This window comes from Ceratotherium simum, chromosome 19, assembly GCF_057802395.1.
Source record: "Ceratotherium simum simum isolate JZ-2026a chromosome 19, ASM5780239v1, whole genome shotgun sequence".
Classification (NCBI taxonomy): Eukaryota; Metazoa; Chordata; class Mammalia; order Perissodactyla; family Rhinocerotidae; genus Ceratotherium; species Ceratotherium simum.
The window spans coordinates 21,313,511-21,329,345 of record NC_141918.1 but is presented as its reverse complement, the minus strand read 5'-3'; positions in this window follow the sequence as shown (position 1 = coordinate 21,329,345).

The following is a 15,835-nucleotide window of genomic DNA, read 5'->3' as shown; positions in this document are numbered from 1 at the left end:
GATACTAAAGCCCAATTCACCTATAAGTAAAAAGGAATAATAGAACATAAATTTTTTAATGAATAAAAACAATACAAATATGTCATGAACATTCTAGGGTATATGACTGTTACACTTAAAATTGTGTTCTTTTTTTCCATTCTTAGGGTCTTAATATTTAAGATAAAAAAATAATTTAGAGTTCAACTAGTCAGAATGTTTCATTTGACAGATAAGAAAGTGAAGCCCCTTGGGGTTGGCCTGGTGGCATAGTGATTAAGTTTGCGTGCTCCAGAGTTCGAGGGTTCGGATCCTGGGCGCGGATGGACGTACTGCTCGTCAAGCCATGCTGTGGTGGCATCCCATACACAATGTGGAGGAAGATGGGCACAGATGTTAGCTCAGGGCTAATCTTCCTCAACAAAAAGAGCAAGGTTGGCAATGAATGTTAGCTCAGGGCCAATCTTCCTCATAAAAAAAAAAGAAAAGAAAGTGAAGCCCCAGAGAGGGCAATGATTTCCCCAGGATCACCCAGTTTATTGACTAGGACAGGACCTGAGTATCTCAGCTCTCAATAGACAGTTCTTTCCCATGCCATGCTCTATCTCCTGTCTTACAATTCGAATGCTCTCTACAAATTTGAGTATACTTATAAGAAACTATTTTCTAATTTATTTATGTCCAAGTCTTAAGGGTATCTGTCAGTTACCTGGGCTTTATTGTAGTTCTAGCTACTGCCTTCATAACAAGAGGACATTGTAACATATGATTTAAATGTAGTATTTTTGTTAAACAGTGTTAGTTTGTAAATAAACCAATAGTTCAATGCATCTATTTAATTCCTGCTATACAAATGCATCAAAACTTAAAAAATATATCATATACAAAGGAAGAAGTTATGTTCCCTCTGAATACAGCATTGAAATAAACAATTAGGAAATATACTGTACTAGGTTAAAGCACTCATATGTGAAATCACTGTCGTTGGTTTTCAGATTTTATTTTGAAAGTCACACACATTAATATCCATTAAGATAATTATTTGTTAGGGATGAGATCATTTACAAATAGACTTGCCCATCTGTAAATTGGCAGATGTTAAATTTTTAAATTTCTGTGTTTTAAATGTGAGTTCAAAATCATTACATTATAATCAAGTTTTCTCTAGTTAAAAATACTAAATAATAGTTTACTTTTTTCAATTATGTTTTAACTAAATAATGGTGCATATTTTTTATACTCTCACTGAGGAAAATTTGAGTGTACTATTTCAAATTCACTGGAAATACTGCATAGTCTAAGACCAGTTCCACACACGAGCTTTAGCATATACCCTTACTTCTCTTCTGATGCATTTTGAATGCTAAGTAATGGAAGAGAAATGTACTAGTTTTCTTGGACTAGTCTTCTTGAGCAACCTATTAAATATTGAACAGAAATTTAAATCCAGGGAACTTCTCAGAAAGAAAAAAAAAACCTATTGGTATATGACTTGAATGTCTAAGTTCTGAACCTTTCATGTTTCCAGTGTTAGAGCTGGAGGATTACTACTTGGCTGGCATGATGGCTTTTGCCCAGAGTTCCAAACTATTTGAGAAATAGAGTATAAAATTAATTTATATTCTTTTTGTAACAAAATATAATAAAACTTTGAAATTGTACATGTACCAACACCACAGCCATCATACTAACTTCTTTAGCTATAAATGTATCCCCATTATTTGACAAGTATAGATTTAAGTTTTCAAATACTAATAGCTTTTACATAATTATATCAGATAGTACTGTTTATATGCTGCAAAACACACACATGTCAAGTTGTACTCAGGATCTTTCCTTGAGAATATAATCTGGTACCAGACCAAGAGAAAGAGGAAACTTGAATTCTAGTTCAAGTTTTACTCAAAATCTACATGACTTCACATTTGTCACTCTTCCAGAACAATAGACTTTCTGTCTTTTCAAAGGAAAATTGTCTCCAATCTCTGGTTCCTGGAATTACAAAGAAATAGGAACTGCTTTAATATGTGTGAAGCACCTAGAGTTAATAGGCAAAATGCAAAATATGTAAACACTGAATTATACGTACTAGGTATTATTCATGATTCATGTTGTCATGCCCTACAGAAAACTTCCCAAGATTTGAGAAATAGTTTTTGCCTATTCTTGTTCCACCTAATTGTATTAGGACGTATACTTCAATGCAAGAGCCTTTCTTGACACTGAGGACAGATTTTTAATCACTAGGAGCCAATCCTTCAGAGCATTTCCATCGTGACATCAAGGTCAGACATAGAAATGGGCACTCTCACAGGTTAACAGCCGTGAGAATGCCATTTGGCCTTCCCAATTTTTTTGTAATTTTAATTATTTTCTTCTTATTATAAAACTAGTACATGCACATTTGACACTATAAAACATTCATAAATTCAAATGTTATAAAAACGTGTCTTTAGTAAGTCAAAAGAATCTTCCACTTTCCCACCCTGAGAAGTAAGAGATAGCAGTGTTAAGTAAAAAGAGCACTTGGCTCCAAATCAGGAAATCTGGAGCTTTGGCCCCAATTTGCTATACTTCATTCATTTGATAAGCATTTCTCAGCGCTTGCTTTGAGCCAGGCGCTCTGCAAGGGAGCAGGAATAGAAACGGAAAATAAAAGCCCTGTTATCCAAGAGGTCATAGTTTAGTTAAGGAGGAGGGAAGTAAAAGAGTTATAAAATGCATGCATGCTTTAATATGGAGGTCTGGAAAGTGATATTAGCCTAAAATGGAGGAAGCAACTATCTCTGTGGTGGGGAAGGGGAGGGGGAGTCACAAAATATAAGTGGCTTTAAGAAATAATAACAATAATTGCAAGTAACATCTATTGAACAATCCCTTTGTGCCAAGAACTGTGAAAAAAAAAAAGTTTATATACATTACCACACTTAAGATTTTTAACATGAAAGGATAGTTACTATTATGTTCCCCATTTGACAGATGAGGAAATTGAGACAAAGATACTTGAGGCTTAAAAATGTAAACCAAGTAACAGGCCATTGCACAGAGGAATTAATAATTGAACTGAATCTTAGTGAATGAAAGAATTACCTAACCACAGAATCAAATCTCACTCGGAAGTAAGCATTAGATAAAGTATGAATGAATGTATGTATGAACTTGTGAATGATGGTCACATTCTCTCTGTCCTTCAGTTTCATTATCCAAAAATAAGATTTATAATACAAACCCCAGTAAATCGTTTATTTAACAAATGTTAATTGAACTCTTATTATGCCAGGTGCTATGCTAGGAACTTGAGATACAATGGTGAGCTAGAGCTATGCTGTCCAATATGGCAGCCACTAACTATACACGGCTATTTAAATATAAACTTCAATTAATTAGAATTAAATAAAACTTAATTAACCCTTACAAGGGTTCAGTAGCCACATGTGATTCATGGCTACCATAATGGATGGTGCACAATAGAACATTTCCATCACTGCAGGAGTACTACTGGACAGCATTGAACCAGATGACTGTTGATTCCCTATCCTCCTGAAGCTTGCATTCTAGTGGGGCAGACAGAGAGAAATTATTCAAATAATTTTATTATAGTACTGATACATGCTATGAAAAAAGCTAAAAGTGCAAAGAGGGCATCAACTCGGGAGACTTAACCTAGTCTAGGGGTTAGAGAAAGCCTCGCAGGAAAAGTGACACTTCACCTGCCATCAGGAGGAGAAGTTAGCCAGGGAAAAAGGTGGGGAGGAGATTTCTGAACAAATGGAGGCATGTGTGCAAGCCCTAAGAAAGGAGGGATTTGGGAAGAGTGGAGTGGCTGGAGCAAGAGACTAGGGGGTGGGGTGGGGATGCCTAGTAAGCTGATGGGGTCAGCAGGGGACAGAGCAAGTGTAACTATCCTAAAATCAAGAGGTGATTAAAGGGTTGGAGAGGAGAAGAACAGCACATCCGATGAGTATTTTTAGAACTATCACTCTGGCTGTAAGAGAGAGAATGAACTGCTGGGGAGAAGGTGACAAATGGAAGCTGAGAGACAAGATTATTGTGGTATTTAGGCAAGAAGTCAGCAAGGGTCGTAGCTTAGCCTGGCTCTACCTTAATAGGCCGAAAATCAATTCATCTGAAACCAATTTTCTAGGGCAATTCACCTGAAGATCCACATGCCAAGCAGCCAGTTCAACAAATTTACCATGTTTATCAATTAACTTCTGAAAGACTGTAATATCTTTTGAAAAAACTAGCTGTGGAGTCAGCAACTGAAATGCCTGGATCCCCTTCACAGTGGTTGAAAAGATAATCTCATCAACCAGCCACCACAAGAGCACCCTCTTGGACAAGAAACTTCTTTGCCATTTAACCTGGCACAAGGTGCCACTTTAAGAGCACAAAACTTACACAAGCAGTTAAATATCTGTGATGATGCCCTGGCCACTTAGGAGCCAAGATAAGCCCTGAAGTTCTAGAACTGTTTTTTTGGCTATACCAAGGACAAAAGAATAGTTCTTCTGCATGGTTTAATATCCTTGGTGGATTAGAGGTTCTAATTGAAATCCTCTGAGTGAGACTGTCAGGGGTGGGAGGAAAGGACAGCAACTGCCTGCTGGAGAACTGATTGCCGGCCGGCTACTGGGGGAGTTTGCTCAGCCTCCTAATGAAAGCTGCCCCCCTCCACTGAGAAATAGAAAAGAAGAATGATGGAGGAGTCAATTAAGAGAATATTCCACCTCATAGGGGGTCGTAGGGTAATTCATTACAAGTTTCTATGACATGAGGTGGTTTTCTTCTGGGGGAGAAAAGGCATTATTAATATACAAGTCAGTAAACAAGCAGTTTAAGTTCACAGCACAGAGCTGAATGCAGACTGATGATTTTTCAAATAGCCTATGGCAGTGATTTTGACCATAAATAATGAGGGGGAAATGTTGCATTCTTTGGCTAAATTTTGTAAACTTTCTCAACCTGGAAATGCAAGCATTAATTATCAAGATCACTTATATCTAGAAAAAAATAAAATAAGAGAACATGTTCAACAGACTTTCTGTTCATTTTTCAATATGAAAGTAGATTTTTTTTTTTGAAATTAATTTGCACTGTATTTACAACAGTCAACCAAAGCTAAAATGGAAAAATCAAATTAAAACACTGTGCCATTGCCATTGTTGTCCAAGGAGGAGGGAAAAAAGTTCTCATGGGTTTAGGAACAGTAATACACTTAAAAATTAATATTGGCAGCCTTTAATCTATTTACTTGACACTTTCAAGATTGTAATTAAAGAAGCTCAATAAATGCAAAATAGACATGGGAAAGAATTAAAAGTGACATTCTCCCATGAGATCTCTTTTGGATAGTTAAAAAAAAAGAAAAAAATGATAAAGGTCTAATTTTGCTTTCACTGATAGCCATGTTCTGAGCCCTTTGAGAACTAGAACGTTAGCATTCATAATTGTTTAGAGTATATCTTACAGTTCAGCACTTCAAATTCACTCTTCCCTATAGTCAAGGAAAAATGGTCAATAAGAGGTTAAATTGAGGGTCGATGTTTGTTTTTCCCTTTCAGGCCACCATGGCCTTGCCCATTTCTGCTTCTCTTGCCCTGCCCAACATTAGGCATATGGCAAGTGCTTTAGGAAAATGTGTTGTCTCAATTATTGTACCTACAAGGGAGAGCTCTCAGCCCCTATAATAGTATATCTTAATAATGAAACCCAACACTTGCCCCTGCTATATTGAGGCAAGTAAAATTTTGCATCTAGGTTTTAATCGCTCTAAAACCTAGAAAAGGCCAAATCTGTTATGAGATGTATCAGATAATATCTTCACCCAGGGCTCTGAGTACATTCACATAAAGCATGTCCTATCTTACCATCAAGGTTTCTGCCAAGAATCTCTTAGCTTCACTGGATGTGTTTAAGCTACCGTTTCAGTACCAAGATCGAGTAGTGATTGAAAAACAGCATACTAATATGTTAAAGGACAATGTACACTTTCTTATGTAATTCAATGCCAACACTGAAGAAAACAACTTCAGGGATTAAATTGAATGGTGACTTTGATCTACTGGTATCCACAGTTCCACACAGGACTAGTGCCAACCATTTACAGAATTCACCTAATTAATTTAACAAAATTCTTCAGGATTCAGAAAGGAATTAATTCTCTAGGAACTTTAAGATGAAACATTTTTGGACCAAATGATGTGAGCTATCACAAGAATCTAAAAAGAAAGTGAAAAGAATATTTAATATAATATAGAATCAAAGAGGTAAGTGCTCATATCTCTGCTGTCAAATGTAAAGTTGGATTCTTACTTGGGATTATTGTAACAGAGGATTAGCAATGAGACTTGCAGAAGTAGCAGATTCACTGTGTGCCATATACCAATCTAAATTCAATGTGCCACCACCTGTAAACATGAGCAAAAGATTTCTCTTTTTAAACGACCTGGAAAGTATCTAACAGGCTATCCTTGGGGAACTAACACTTTTTGAACTAATTAATCACCGGATGTGACCGCTGCTCCACTCCACTGAATATGAAAAAGCAGTTACTGGGACAAAAAAAAAAAAAAGGAATCTCTAGAAAAGAGTTGATACACCACTATTGGAGGGCAAACTATTCTGCAAACATTTACAAGTCTTCTTCAAAATCTTCATTTTAAACAGCAGAAAAAGATCAGAAATATGTCTCTACATGAATGGATTTTAACACTGAAACTAATTTAAACATTTTGATTTCCTGAGTACTTTGAAAGAAACATGGATCAAGAGTAGCTACGTAGTGAATACTAAGAATATTAAAAAGAAAAGGTATTTTATAGTAGCTGGAGCCCTGGACTGGACTGAACTTCAAAGGGGACTGATTTCTGTTTTGGGCCTGCCAATTAACCAATTTTATGACTCTGGACAATTTACTTCAGCTCTGTTTCTCAGTCTCCCCAGGTATAAAATGAGAAGGTGAGACTACACGATCTTTAAGATCCCCTCCAGCCCTAACCTTCTATGAAATGTCAATATTTTTAGAACTACTTTTTCTTTTACTTCTGTACAGCTTTGTCAATATTTAGGCCACTATATAAGAGTTATGGTTTGGGTTTAGCATTTACAATCAATATATGAATTTTCGTTATCACTTAGCTAAGTATCTCTGAATCCTGAAACTGTTTACTCTGTCACATACTTTAATAATAAACAACACAATCTTTATGAGACCAAGCAAGACATAGGAAGTTGTGACTGACCAGAGACAAATATCAAACTAAGGATACCTTGAACATATTATAAGCATTCTCTTCTTGGGACTTCAAAGCACAATGCATTTTTCTTATTCACTCTATTCTTATGGTCCTTTAATTATCCTCAGAATACTAAAATAGGTTTAACAAATGGAGGATGAACAAAAATTGTGCAATTTGTTATAAGAACCTGTGAAATAAGAACTCAAATTCTTGTTATACTGTTCACTATGGGAAGCTACACGCGAGTTGCAGTACAGCGAGTGCGCTAGGTGCAAAAATCTGAAGATGCCTGCCAACAGGGTAATTGGAAATAAAATCCACATGCATAAAAAGCATTCTCTGCAAAAAAGGACCACGAATAAGAACACAAAATACAAATCTACCCTATACCGTACAGTGCACTTAAATAATATGTGATATACTTTCTTGGTAACAATAAGAATAACTAACATTCTTTGAGAATTTACTATAAATTTACAAAATCTGTGATAAATGTTTAAATAATTTTCCTATTATAAAGGCCAGAGAGCTCTCATTTCTGGCATTGCCTTGTATCTAGAATTCCACATGTAATTTAGGTGTTACCAATTAGATGCATGACATTTGAATTCAGTACTTATTTAAGTGGAACAGAGGCTGTCATGCACAAGGCAACAATTTTATCTGGGCCAGATCTAGCAACTGTGATGGGGCTCTGGAGTCTACAGTTTCTGGTGATTCTTGATTCCCTAGTCTCTTTATTTTAGCAGAGTTTGTGATTTTCTTGGCAGAACTATTCTACAACATTATTCCGAGAGTCTCCCTGGAGGCCCGGTCTAGCTCCTAATCCTCCCAGAATTCCATCATTTTGTAAGCACTTAATTCCTTGTATTTAATTTCTTTTTTCTTAAAATAGTTAAAATGGTTTCTGTTATCAGCAACTGAACTTTGACTAATATAAATTGTTATCAAAACCAACTGCTGATAAAACACTCAAAGATGAGCAACTGAGTTCGCTTAAAAGAACTGAGAACATGGTTGCCAGAAAGGGTTAAATATTGGTAGACCAAGGTCTCCAATAGTAAAATAGATATTTCAGTTACCACCTATGGTCACCTGGAATGAAGTGCCTACCAAAGGTACAACTTATATGAAATAAATAGCAATGTGTGAAACAAAGTATGATGAGCATAAGGATGCAAGGATGGTCAGGTAGACTTGTAACTGCATTGGAGACTTATCAGAAGAAAAATAACAGGCTCTAACATAAAGTCTTTCTTTAAGCCATAAGCAGAAAACAGAGTTTCTCTGACTGTCTTAAAAGAATCTCTTACCTCTACTGTCACAGGACTGATTAGCTAAAAATCAAAAGAAAACTCTGATCCTTTAGTTGCAGAAATGCAATAAAGTCTTATATTTCTTATGTGAAAATTAGAAACTTGCTTAGGAAACAGTAGGACCTTGAGAATTTGGTGACAACTGAGAAAGGTGACAATTGAATTCATTCAGATATTTTGAGTACACAGCACCCCCAAATCCTACCAAACCGCTTGAACCAACAGAGACCTCCTTCCCTGATGGATGAGGCAGGTTCTACCTTTCATGAAGAACTAGTAATGACCTCACTTGAGGCTGCTAACTCAAAGAGATGGCAATTCTCCTCATGCCACATACTATTATCTTCCAGATCTGAGTCAAATATCAGCATGTCATCAGTTAGTTATCTGACCCAAACTCATTGATGACAAAAATAATTAGGTGGAGAGGCTGGAAAAGTCTTAATAGTACGAGGAAGGGGGAATACAAGACTTAGAGAAAGAGAAATGTTGGAGTGAATTTATCCACATGCGACCACCTCCCCACTATTTCTCCCAGGCCAAAGCACACTCCTTTCCCAAAGACAATAACAAATGAATTGTCAAAGGAGCACCAATAACTTCAGAAGGAACTGTCATAACTGTCCTCTGAAGGCAAGGAAGAAGGTGGTACATGTTTCCCTTGAAATGGGTTCCTTGACTTCAGTGGGCATGAAAAAATCCGAGGGTGGCAGAGACTTAACTATAAAAGGCAAGGAGAATACAATTACCATAATAGGTATTAGGGCTAGAGCGACCATCAGAATGAATTTTGACAATGACTAATCGACCATAAGGTCCTTATAACTAAAATAAATGAGCAGCCTTACTTGATCTGTATAATGAAAACCTCTGGGTATGGTGAACAGAGGCCTGACTTGAGTCACCCTAAGAGAAAATCACAGCCTCTCAGTTAGAAGGCCAGACACTGATGTGGAAGAAGGTATAATGATATCACCTCCAAGTCTTTCCCAAAGGAACTGCAGTCATTTCCTGCAGTGACTATACATTGAACAAAGAAAAATACTCAGCTCTTTTGAAGATTTTCAACATGCGCTCTGAGCTAAAATTAATTCTTGGGCCCCCACTGTAATCCACTAATCAGAGAAGATGTTCATTGTTGTCATGTGATAAACGAACTTTTGGTCTAAGCTCACCTCTCATTCAATTCAGTGTGTCTGCAAACTCACTCTGTAGTTATTTCCCCAGTTCCTGAGTGCATAGTGGATATAGATATTCTTGACCACTGGCAAAATCCCAAAAATTGTTCCCTAATTCATGGAGTGAGAGCTATCATGAGTCATGGTACGTATGGTAACCACCCTGTAAGATGGTGCCCAATGACCTCTGCCTCCTGCTATTCACAGCCTGCGTAGCACTCTCCAACATTGTATCGGGGTTAGTTTGTTTGACCAGTAGAATGTCACCTCCAAGGATAGGTTATAAAAGACATTGTGGCTCCTGCCTTCTTCCTTCTCTTGTATCACTTGCTCTGGGGAAGCCAGTTGCCATGTTATAAGGAAATCCAAACAGGCCAAGGAGAGGCTCAAGTGACAAGGAACTGAGGCCTCCTGTCAACAGCCATGTGAATGAGCCATCATAGAAGTGGACCCTGCTGATTTCCTAACCACACGAGAGACCCTGAGCCAGAATCACCTAGCTGATTTCCTGACCTAAGAAATCTGTTCTCAACTCAAGCTACACATCAAGCTATCTTTTAAAACTACACATGACCCTGGCTCAGATTCCAAAGATTCTAGTAAAAGATATGGGGTAGAACTTGGCTATTTGCAATAAAAACAAAATAAAATCAAAGATGATTCTAGCTTACAACCAGGACTGTGAATCACTGTTCTATGCTGATTTATATTTTACCTGGTCCCAATTTTTACAGTTTTTGTTGAATTATTTTTGTAATTTATCTTAAATACTAGTGAGAATAAGGCAGGAAATCAATGATAAACAAATAAATCACTAAATCACTTTAATGTACAAGATGAAGTCCCCAGAGGTACGTCTAGGATGACATAGGAAATTTCATTGTATTTTCTCTTTCTTCTTCCTCCCATCCTCCAAACATCCTTATTTGGGTGAAATCAGAGCAAAATTAAAGCTAAGATATGACTTTAAAGGACAAAGATTACACATGGGCAGCCTGGATGGCCAGTAGAGAGAGAAAAACAGAGAATGACAGTTCTTTGCTCTAACAACTTTGTGCATAGGCTTGGGACTCAGGCGTCTCTCTGCACCTGGCAAAAAAGAATCCTCTTTTCTTTGCCAGGCTGTCATCACGCAGAGTTGCCCAACCACAAGAAAGAGACAGTTACCACAAATTGCTGTGTCCTTGGGACAGCTACCGAGTCTCAAACTCCCATGATATATGACAGGCTCCATAGGTGATGTCTGGGAAACCCAGATTTGGGTCCTGATCTACAAATATCCTGTTGCAGCTGTTGACACCAGTAACTTCCAATCTAATCCAAAAGGGAATCACCTAATTCTGTCACCAGCTATTGTGAAATTTAATGGAATTAGACAAGCTCTACTCAGAGGGTCAGGCAAAAGACATGGAAAAGGAAAAGGGTTCCCTAATAACCGAGTATGAATAAAGCAAGGATCAAGGAGAGCTCTAAGCAAGAGAATGAGGTACACAAAAATTAACTCCAAATGGATTAAAGACTTGAATGTAAGACCTGAAACTGTGAAACTTCTAGAAGAAAACATAGGCAGTACGCTCTTCGACATCAGTCTTAGCAACATCTTCTCAAACACCACGTCTGACCGGGCAAGAGAAACAATAGAAAAAATAAACAAATGGGACTACATCAAACTAAAAAGCTTCTGCACAGCAAAGAAAACCATCAACAAAACGAAAAGACAACCTAACAATTGGGAGAAGATATTTGCAAACCATACTTCTGATAAGGGCTTAATCTCCAAAATATATAAAGAACTCATGCATCTTACCAACAAAAAAACTACCAACCCAATTAAAAAATGGGCAAAGGAGCTGAACAGAGATTTCTCCAAAGAAGATATACAGATGGCCAACAGACACATGAAAAGATGTTCAAAATCATTAACTATCAGGGAAATGCAAATCAAAACTACAATGAGATATCACCTGACGCCCGTCAGAATGGCTATAATTAACAAGACAGGAAACAACATGTGTTGGAGAGGATGTGGAGAGAAGGGAACTCTCATACACTGCTGGTGGGAGTGCAAACTGGTGCAGCCACTATGGAAAACAGTATGGAGATTCCTCAAAAAATCAAGGATAGAACTACCATATGATCCAGCCATCCCACTGCTGGGTATTTATCCAAAGAACTTGAAAACACCAATTTGTAAAGGTACATGCACCCATGTGTCCATTGCAGTGTTATTCACAATAGCCAAGACTTAGAAGCAACCTAAGTGCCCATCAAGGGACGAATGGATAAAGAAGCTGTGGTATATATACACCATGGAATACTACTCAGCCATAAGAAACGATGAAATCCAGCCATTTGTGACATCATGGATGGACATTGAGGGTATAATGCAAAGTGAAATAAGTCAGAGGGAGAAGGTCAAATACCGCATGATTTCCTTCATTAAGTAGTAGATAATAACAACAATAAACAAACACATAGGGACAGAGATTGGATTGGTGGTTACCAGAGGGCAAGGGGGGAGGGAGGAGGGTGAAAGGGATAATTCGGTACATGTGTGTGGTGATGGGTTGTAATTAGTATTTTGGTGGTGAACATGATGTAATCTATGCAGAAATAGAAGTACAATGATGTACACCTGAAATTTTTACAATGTTATAAACCAATGTTACTGCAATAAACAAAAAATTAAAAAAAAAAATAAGATTTAATATCCTCAAAATGTGATGGACTACAAAGAAAAAAAAAATAACAGATATGTATTAGTCAGTTTCTCAAAAGGTTAAACAGAATTATCATATGACCCAGTAGTTCCACTCCTAGGTATATACCCAAGAGAATTGAAAACATAGGTCCACACAAAATCTTGTACATAAGTATTCATAGCAACACTATAGCCAAAAAGCAGGGAGGAAAAAAACCAGATATCCATCAACTGATGAATGGATTTTTAAAAATGTGATATATCCATACAATAAAATATTTTTCAGCCACAAAACGGAAAAATGTACCATGTATGCTACAATATGGATAAACCTTGAAAACATTATGCTAATTGAAAAAAGCCAGACATAAAAGGCCACATATTGTGTGATTCCATTTATAGGAAATGTCCAGGATATGTAAATCCATAACAATAGAAAGTAGATTCACAGTTGCTGGGGGCTGGGGGCAGAGGAAACTGAGAGTGACTGCAGTTGAGTATGTGTTTCTTTTTGGGGTGATGAAAGTGTTCTAAAATTAGTGATGATGGTTGCACAACTTTGTAAACACACCAAAAACCATTAAATTGTACACTTTAAAAGGGTGAATGTTATGGTATGTGAATTATATCTCAGTAAAGCTATTATAAAAAAGACAAAAAAAAAAAAAAGAGAATGAGGCATAGAAATTTAGCTGTAAGTGTTTTTCCATCCCCCTTTCCCACATGACATCGCCCTTTCTGAGGTGCTCACTGCCCTAATCCAATTCCCGACCCTCTACAAAGCTGGGATCCCATTTTGGCAGACCTTTACTGGCTTGACAGAGCTCATATTCTTAATTCGTCAGTTTCTATTCCCTACCTTCACAAATGAGCTTTTCTGCCTAATATTCCCTCAGCAATCTCTGTTGAAGTTGGCAATTAAAAATGGCTTATTATGTTACCTTAGCACAAGATATCTTCATTTGATCAGCAAACTTTAATCCCTTGACACAAGAGAGTAATTAATGGTAGAAATTTCTAGGACCAAGATAGGTAGAACATGCATGTTTCTAATTATATCATATATGCTAGAGACAGAGATGTTTTTAAACATATTCTGCCATTCACATGACTGAAAACTCTCATATCCACTCCACTACCTCCCCTTTTGGGAAGGAAGAAGGTATTGGAAAGATTTTCCACATGCCCTTCCCTTAGAGGTTATCCAGCCTTCACTTAAATATCTCCCATAAGAGAGATCTCAGCAATAACCAATGTAACCCCTTCTATGAACAACACTAGAAATTAATAAAGCTTCATATTGAGGCCAAATCATACTATCTGAATTTTCTACACATTGATCTAAATTTTGCCCTCTGAATGACAGAGAACAAGTCATATTATTCTTCTATCTGCCAAGATTTCAAATATTGAAAGAGAACTACAATGTCTTATCTTTTCCAGACTAAATATCCCCAAATCCTTCAACCCTTCCTGCTAAGACATAATTTTATGTTCTCTTACCATCCCATGTGCTCTTGAATATGCTTTGGTTCAATGTTTTCCAAATGCTGGTCTAGGAGTTTTTCTTAAACACAAATTTCTAGGTCCCACTGACATAGATTGTGATCTAGTAATTCTGGAATAAGACTTGGCAATTTACATTTTTTTTTGCATAAATTCTGATGAGTATTCAGTTTTGCAAATCTATGATCTAGGTTATTAATGTGGTACCCTGACCAAATCAGAACTCTAGTTGACGTCTAACCAGTTCAGAAAAAAAGAGAAGTATTATTTCCTTGATTTCAATTACTATATTCCTACTGATAGAATCTAAGATTACATCATAATTATTAATATGAACCATTTTCAGTTTACTAGCAAATAAAATCTCTAGGGGGGATCTATACTGTCTTCTTATGCCCATGCCATTGGACAGTTCTACCAACGTGTATGGCTGGTAAGTAAGCACTCTTTTTTTTTTTTTTACTTCTTCTTTTTTTTTTTTTTTTTTGCTTTTTTTTGTGAGAAAGATTAGCCCTGAGCTAACATCTGATGCCAATCCTCCTCTTTTTTGCTGAGGAAGATTGGCCCTGGGCTAACATCCATGCCCATCTTCCTCTACCTGATATGGGACACCGCCACAGCATGGCTTGACAAGCAGTGCATCAGTCCCTGCCCAGGATCCGAACCTGCAAATCCCAGGCTACCAAAGGGGAGTGGGCGAACTTAACCACTGCACCACAGAGCCAGCCCCCAGCACTCTCATTTTTATAGCCTCTCAGCTTAGATTAAATATGCATTTTAGTTTTAGGTTTTTCAAAACAAGAAATGTTCCACTCAGGAAAAGGAGACGCTAAGGTAAGACATGTATCTAAGCCAGCTTGGGCTCATACAAAATGCCTTAGACTGGGTGTTTCTTAACAACAGGAATTTATTTTCTCATAGTTCTAGAGGCTGGAAGTCTGAGATCAGGGTGCCAGCATGGGCAGGTTCTAACGAAAGCTCTTTTCCTGGCTTGCAGATAGCTGCCTTCTTGCTATGTGCTCACATGGCCTTTCCTCAGCATATACATGTAGAGAGTAAGCTCTCTGAAGTCTCTTCTTTTAAGAGCACTAATCCTATCATTAGGACTCCACTCTGATGACCTCGTCTAAACCTAATTACTATCTCCCAAAGGCCCCATCTCCAAATACTACTACATTGGGGCTTAAAGCTTCAACATGTGAATTTTAGAGGGACACAATTCAGTCCATAGCAAAGTAGAAACTTTCTAGTAATTTGTGCCTTCATGATTGTATGCACAGTTCATCATGGAAAATAACATTCATTCTAGTCCACTTGCTAATCTTTTCCTTACATTTTTTAACTGAAGCTCAAACTCACCAATATCAAGAAAACTTCCAGGGTTAGCTCTGCCTCTCTTCTACCCATATCTATTCAATAAATTTTGAATTGGTTTTAGGTGCTTGTATTGAGTATCAGTTTTCCAAGAATAAAAAACAATTTCTCAAATCCCTTAGTAAATATCCACAGTACTGAGTTTTGTGCTCTTCAGGTAGTAGGTGATCAATGAATGAGAAATTGTTCAAAGGAAGTTAGTAACTTTTTCTACTGCATCATTTTCAAACCTTAACTTTTCCTTTTTCCAAAAAAATATACAGTAAGGGTTTATTAGGCACCAGGCACTGTGGTAGACACTGAAGAGAAGCAATGAATAAGGCTATGTGCCCTCTTTCATAGAGCTGGAAGCTTAGATGGAGAGACACGTATTGAACAAATAATCACAGAGATAAATATATAATTAAAATTGTGAAGGAAAAGTAGAATGACAGATTACAATGGGGCCCTGATTTAGATCAGCAGGATTCAGGGAAGACTTTGCTGAGAAGGCCATTTTAGAAGAGACCTGAATGATTAGCAGGTGATAGTCAAGCAAAG